Below are 7,794 nucleotides of genomic sequence, written 5' to 3'. Positions count from 1 at the left end.
AGAGAGAGAGAGAGAGAGAGAGAGAGAGAAACAAGAGAATTACTGAATTATATTTTTATAACTTTCCAGAGCAGAGGACTTGGAAAATGACTCAACTGTACTAGTGAGAGAGATGACTACAAGTAAGCATGGAATGGTATGGAAGGTGGCCTTCTCACTCACTTCCTCTTCTCATTTTTCCTTTATCAAGACAGCTTGAAAGGAAAACTAAGCCATGCTCAAGGGACAGAGCTGGAGGACTGACTATGAAAAAATCATAGCCAAAGGGAAGGACATAGTGAGTGACTAAGAAGAAATATCCCAATCTATAGAAAGATGAAGGGCCAGAAAGAAGGAATAATAACTAGCTCTTCTGCACAGCCCACTCTGCCAGCTCTACCTTGCAGAGCTAGACAAGTAGTCATTGGTAAAATGCTGCATCCTAAAATCGTTCCTATGTCTTTTCACTGTGCTGTGGACTTTTTGTCATTTTAGTTTTTCCAAGATTCCAAGTTACAAGTTATAATATTTACAAGTTATAACATTCCCTCTAAACTCCTCCACTTGGCACTTGGCACTGACACTGTCAAGTTGCATTACCAGTGGGGTAATTGCTACCTTAGCTTCTAGGCATAACACATGCAAGCTGTAGTTTATAAGATCCCACTGATGTGCTTCCTCTTACCAATCAGCCAGCAGAATGTATTTAGAAAATTTATTTCCTCAAGTGGCATAGCAAAGACAGTGGTGACAAAGGATTTTCCCCAAAATTCTTGGTGCAGATTCCCCCCAAAAGACACAGAATAAGGTAGAGGAAGAATGGGTACAAATTTTAAATATGATGGTAATGAAGGACACACATGCAGGGAACACATGGACAAGGAGAAACCACAAATCATTTGGCTGCAGGGATTTTCACCAGGTAAGGAATTTCTGCTATACAGACAATTCTATAGTCTCCTTGGGCTACCTTTTCAATGGGCAGCTACAGTCTCTACCAAACCTCTAGTTTCTAGCTTGGTTGGTGCCAATGTGTTCTTTTCAGAATGCTTTTTTTTCAGCTGGAGTGCCTCACTTTTAGCAAAGACAGTGTGACCCATGGTCTAGGAGTGGCAGAAGCTCTCCTTTTATAAACTCCCTCAGGGCCTCATCATCACCAGGTGGAAGGTATAATAAGTCTAAGTTTTCCTGTCCAACAATTCCTCCTAGTTTGAAGCAGATTCTTTCAACTAGAAACCCCACTCATATGATAACCAGCCAGTTACATTTCCCAAACTCATACTATGATCTTCTGCAGATGAGTGGCTAGAAACAAATGTATGGAGGTATTCTGTGTTCTGGGGCAGCTTCACTATATTTCCTGTTATTTTCATGCCCATTGGAACTATTCTAGATTCAGCCCCTTCCAAAGTAGGGAAAACTTCCTTTACATCTGAAAGAGCTTCTCCTCTACATTTCAAGGTCTCTGCCTTTGCCGCTTCTGCCCTTCAATCTTGCTGAGGTCTAAAGGGGGCCCAGCCTTACACATGATTCATAGCCATACAAGTAAAAGAAAATATCCCCCAATTTAGATTTTGAAGGAACCACAGAAATTCAGTCCCCTCATTTTAGGAGGAGGGAACTAAAGTCCATAGAGCATATATGGCTTATGTAAGATTATACTGTTATTAAGTAGCAGAGCAAAGATTTGATGCCAAGTTCTTTGATTCAAAATCCACACTTCTTAATGGTAGCATCAAGAAAAAGAAGCTTTTACAACAGCAAGCAGTCTGAGCCAAATGAACACACAATTCCCTAACTAATAATCAAAAAGTAATTATTTACTGGAGACGGGGCAGGGGCCAATATGATGCTGAATGGAGATCTATGGGAGAATATAATTGGCTGCATTTTGTCCTTTCTTGGTCATTTTTTTACTGCATGATGCCTCTAGCACCTACTGTAAGAACAACTTAAAGCAGATGCTCTCTTTGTCACCCTTATTCCAAACTGCTTTACAATTTAAAAAAAGAAAACTTGGTGGGCTTTGATAGTTTAGGGAAGTTGTCCCCTACTCTTTACACTACTTGATAAAGCATATAGTAGGTGCTTAGCAAATGCTTACAGATTGACTGATAGGAAAAGCAGTTTTTCCTGTGGTATAATGCAAATGGCTATGCTAACAAGGACACTTTCTTTCCTTTTTAATGAATGATAAGCATTCTCATATGTCTTAAGAAGTTTCTTTTTCCAAATCTGGCCTCAGACACTTAACACTTACTAGCCATGTGACCTTGGACAAGTCACTTAACCCCAACTGCCCTGCCTCCCCCCTCCATAAAGCAAAAAAAAAGAAGTTCCTTTTTCCTATCTAATGATCTACCTTCTGTGACCAAACTACTCTGTAAGAAGCACATCTTTTTTTGTTACTCTATGGCTCATGTTGCTTTGGAGGGCAGAATATATAAATATCACTTACCAAGGTATTAGACAACCATTTCCATCATCTACTGGTGGAATGTGTCTCATTCTGAGTGAATAAACTGCAGCTTTCCTGTGTCTGTATTCTGGGCTGGGTATCGACTAGCAAGGACCCTAAGAGAATTCATGCAACAACACTATTAACTAGTAAAGGAACTGCTAACTCAGATTCTCTCAGGTTCTTATGTCTAACTTTTCCAGGGTACACCAGGTAAGTTCACCCACGATCACAGTTTTAGGGCTAGAAGGAACCTTGCATTAATCTAGTACAACATTCTATTCTCACAACTCAAGATCAAGATGGAATAGAAGGGAGGCAATGTGGTTAAGCCTATACTTTAGGAAAATCACTTTGACATCTGAGTGGGGGATGGACCAGAAGGCATAAAGACAGGAGGCAAGGAAACCAATCAAAAGGCCTCACGATAGATAAGTGCCTATACAAGGGTAGTGTCTGTAGGAGGAGAGAGAGACATACATGAGAAATTATGTGGAGATAAAAACAACTAGGTATGACAACAGATTGAGTATATGGGGTGAATAAAAGTGCAGAGTTGAGGATGGCACTAAGGTGGCAAGCATGGGTGACTGGGAGGATCCAGGTGCCCTCAACAATAACAGGGAAGATGGAAAAAATGAGTTTAGTGTTGGACATAATGAGTTTAAGATGCCTTCAGGACATGAGATTCAAGATGCCCAAAAAACATTGGTCATGTGGGAGCAGAGCTTAAGACAGAATCTTCTGCATAGAGGATAACTGAACCTGACAAGGAGGCTGAGAAGACTTGAGATAATTTGTATGAAGATCAATCAAAAGATCTCAGGATGCTTAGCAGAGAGCAAGGAAAACTTAGGGAACATGCTAGCTGTCTTCAAGCATTTGTGGGACTTTCATTCTAGTAGAACCAGGGACCAAATCCAAATTGAACAGAAGCAGGTTTAGACTTGATACAAGGAAAAACATTCTAATTATTAGATATATCCCAAAATAAAGTAGACTGTTGTGGGAGATAATGAGTTCCCAATCACTACAGGTCTTCCAGCTTAGGCTGTATGCCCACTTGCATACTGTAGAGGGGATTTAGGGGATTTCATTTAAGTTAAAATCTCACTGGGGAGACTTGATTAACATGTTCTTTCCATCATTTTTCAGTTGTGTCTGAATTTTTGTGACCCCATTTAAGTTTTTTTTTGGCAAAGATACAGCAATGGTTTACCATTTCCTTCTCGATATCATTTGACAGATGAGGAACTGAGGCAAACAGGGTGAAGTGACTTGCCCAGGGTCACACATCTAATAAGTGTCTGAAACCAGATTTGAATTCAGGAAGATGAGTCTTCCTGACTCCAGGCCCAGCACTCTATCCACATGATTAACGTGCAAGAATCAAATTAAGTAATGTATAATTCAGTATTGAGAGAGGGGGGGGGGCGGGAAGGAAGGAAGGAAGGAAGGAAGGAAGGAAGGAAGGAAGGAAGGAAGGAAGGAAGGAAGGAAGGAAGGAAGGAAGGAAGGAAAAAAACAGGTCTAGAGAAATTAAGTGACTCGCCCAAGGTCACCCAGATAATAAATGACAAAGCCAGGATTCCAACACAGGCTCTCCAACACCAAAGCCACCAGTCTTTCCACTGTACCATAGCTGTCCATAAGACAATAAGAAAACTAAAAATGTATGTAAGTCAGTGCTAAATTGTTTACAGACTATATAACTACTATAGGAGATCAGAAAAGTGGGTGCTTAATGAGGGCAGGAAAAGGCAGGGAACCCTTGCAGGGATTTAAACTGGCAGGAATCCCCAGACTCTACAGAGTTCCCACAGAAAACTGAAGACTTGGAAAAAAAGCATACATATTTGTGAAATAGTTGTACGTTATCCCTTACAGAGAAGCCCTAATGAATAACATGATCTAAGAAGAAACTGTGAATCAAATACAAGTGATTCCACTTTAAAACAAAAGCAATATATTGTATGTTTATTTTAATGCAATATTTATAAAGCAGAAGTATTATATTTTATTACTAATTCTTTCCATTAACCTGACTACAGTATTAAGCCACTTGAAGCACCCAAGTCATATATACCTCTGTTTTCAAAAAGCTTTGCTCAAGTTATCCGTGTCATGTATGTGATCCTATACTTGGTGAGCTTTGCAATGTTAAATAGAACTTTGCTTGACTGATAGAGATGTTACCACAAAAGCTAGTAAGTACTAGTGGCAGATCTTGTTGTGGAATTATTTATTCAGCACAAAATTTAATGAAATGAAATGACCTAATTTGATAATGACTCTTTGAATGGGTTGAGATTTGAGTCTTTTATTTTTCTTAACAAATTCATCATGAACCAAGCAGCAAAAGAAAGAATATGAAAAATTCTATGAACGTTTCTGATCTTCCTGAAACTTCAAATTTAGTCTTCTTAAATTTGACAATTAGATTCCAACTGGAGGACACCTAGCAATTGCTTAACTTCTGGTGAACAGACCGGAGGTAGTTGTGATCCATCGTGAAAATGCAGAACATCCTAATTAAAGTGCAGATACTATCAATGCACACGAGCTCAGCTGTACAATATCTACAAATACACTCAAGCAAAGAAACAGCACTATATGGAATCAAGAGACCACTAACTAGCTGGGCGACCTTGAGTTAACTCTCTCTCTCTCTTCTGGTCTCAGTTTTCTCATCTGTAAAATGAGAGGAGTAGATCACCTACAGATCAAAGATTCTATCATTGGAAATTCCTATAATACCATACCACTAAATGAGTAGCTGGCAACAAATATTCCATTTCTGTGTCTAACTTTAGATCATCATCCACAGGTCATGTAGTCTTCTGGGATGATCAACTCTAGTATCAGCACACAGAAAGACTTTAGACAGAAGCTACTTATATCTTGTTAGTATTATAGGAATCCTAAAATCCTAGCATGTCTATTACCCTCCTCCCACATATAGTTTTCCCAAAAGATGTTATTGGAAGAAAATTACCTAACTGAATAGATCAATTATCACCAACTGGTGCTGGCTGTAACTAAGTCCCTCCTAAATCCTGTCAACAGTCAGATCTCCAGCATGATGGATCCTAAAAGAGCTCATGTGGAGCACAGAACGCCAAATCTATAATTCAACAGCTAAATCTGAGCATAAAAAATGACAACCATCTTCAACCATAAGGATTTCAGTAACCCAGTAAAAAGAATCCACATAGTTTTACCAGTCCCAACATAAGCTAAAGAGCAATGTGTCCTGGAGGCAATGCTGCAGATTCTTATCTGATAGCTGTTCCTCCAAACTTCAGTGTACACTCTTCCTGGTTAGATCTTGGTTGCTTCCTAGTTGCCTGAATGTTCACTATACCTGAAGAGTCAGGTTTGATAAATCCTTCACAATAGAAGCCAGTAACAAACTCCCAAGGTATTCAGGATTTGCAAGATGGGCAGAAAGTACAAAGTGACAGGTCTCATTTGGCTATTAGTCCCAAATACCCACAGACATGGTCTTGGGGCTATGCACATAGCAAGGCATGATGACTTTAAATATATATATATGTCACGGCTCGTAAATGAACCATAGCTCATGATTTTCAAGATTTACCAATATGTTTTCCTACACAATTCCCTGAGTGACTTGTGTGTTCTTCAACTTTTAATTAGAATATTGGAGACCAATCTAATAACTCACTTTGAAAATGTACTCAGTTTTTTGACTATGCTTTTTTCCCTTAGGATCATGGCTTGTTCTTGGTAACTGGTTCAAGATGGGAAGGAATAGTGGGTGGAGAAGGAAGGTCAGTATTAGGCGTCCACACCCCACCCCAGTGCAAGGCTAGAAAGTATTCATTATCCTGAAGAAACTGAAGACTGAGTAAAAAGTACTTGTTGAAGTTTTTACTGTGTTGGGCAGAAAATCCCTACTGCTCTACCATATTATATCATATAGCTACCCAGATGGCTTTTCCAAAGGGCTATATCTTCCTAACATCCCTAAAAGAACCTATAGCCATTTATCTCATGGTCCTGTATCATAAAGAAATGGCTGTACCCAAAGAAACCTACCATCAGCCTGGTGCTAAGAAATGAACCAAGGCTGCCAAAGAAGATGTACCCAGAATTATTGTATTCAAGTCATGTAACAAATACTTCCTGCCTCTGCCCTTTAATAAGTGCATGACTTTGGGAAAAGTCACCATTTCTCTCTGGGCCTGAGTTTATCATCTGTGAAAGGAAAGGAAGTGGGATAGAGAAAAACAGTGGGCTGCCCTTAGGGTCAGAGAGATCTGGGTTCAATTAATCAATCAGTAAATATGTATTAAGTGCCCACTATGTTCCAGACACTGTGCTAAGCCCTGGGTATACAAAAAGAGGCAGAAAGCAGTATCTGACTTCAGGGAGTTTACAATCTAATGGCTCAAATCCTGTCTTTGATACAATGCTTCCAGCTTCACCTCCATACCAGCTACCCTGAGGATGACTCCACCCTGAGAACAATTCAGTATTAGTTGAGCCCCTGTCTAGGGGAGAAGCCCATTTGCACTGCTCACTTCATTCCCAACTCATTTTCCAGCTGGCTCCACCAACTCCTGTCTGCCCTGCCCCGGCTCAGGTAGCCCCTCCATTCCTTGCCCACCCCTCCCTCCTTCCACATATGACAATGAAAGCTCCTGGAAAGGAGAGGCTGGCTATTTACCTTGATTTTGCATCCTCAGCACTCAATGCAATGCATTAGGAACTGTTTAGTAAATGTTCGTTCACTCTCTATCCATCCATCATGGTGATATGAACCTGGGCATATCTTATCACTTCTCAGTGCCCCAAGCACTTACACACAAGTAGCTGATATGCATTAGTAGACATTTCCACACCATAATGTTCCCCAGTCTGATGAAATTTTAGGGCCAAAAGTTTCCCTTTCAGGGAAATGAATACTCACCTTGCAAGGGCAAGACACTTTAGGAATGACAAAGCAATCCCCCACAGATCGCTGAGCTATCAGAGCTGATGTCTTCACTCTCTCCTCTCTTGGCACCTCTTCCACCACCTCCTCTTTAACTGTCTTGCTGTCAACATGAGACTCTGCCCTGGAGCCCCACTATCCTGACTTGTGATTGCCTCTCCTGGAAAGCCCCCACCATGCATGCTTTGCTGCATTCCCTACTCTCCAGCTGCCTCCTTCACAGCTTCCTTGCCACACCCCTTTCAGTTCTGGAATCATGAACAAAGCATGATCAGCTAGAATCTGTTATTGCTCCTACTCTGCTAAGCCCTAATTCATTCCCCTTGTAATTTCCTGGACCAAAGGCATCTCTCCCTGGCAACCACTCCGCTCATTATATTATTTCCTCCATGAGAAT

The 7,794-nt window shown here is 40.5% G+C and overlaps 1 long non-coding RNA gene across 1 annotated transcript in view; it reads right to left on the bottom strand.

Moving 5' to 3' along the window:
• LOC138150623 (uncharacterized) overlaps window positions 1-7,578 on the bottom strand; it is a 198,771-nt gene extending 191,193 nt beyond the window's left edge. The window contains exon 1 of the long non-coding RNA XR_011165597.1: window positions 7,374-7,578. This is a non-coding gene — a long non-coding RNA (uncharacterized lncRNA). The remainder of the gene's footprint in view (window positions 1-7,373) is intronic.
• Between the last annotated feature and the right edge of the window lie 216 nt (window positions 7,579-7,794).

This window comes from Petaurus breviceps, unplaced genomic scaffold (assembly GCF_028583685.1).
Source record: "Petaurus breviceps papuanus isolate PSGF00001 unplaced genomic scaffold, PetGlider_PUasm1.0 90881, whole genome shotgun sequence".
Classification (NCBI taxonomy): Eukaryota; Metazoa; Chordata; class Mammalia; order Diprotodontia; family Petauridae; genus Petaurus; species Petaurus breviceps.
Note: the sequence above shows the minus strand (reverse complement) of the source record. Positions and strands in the feature narration are given on the sequence as shown.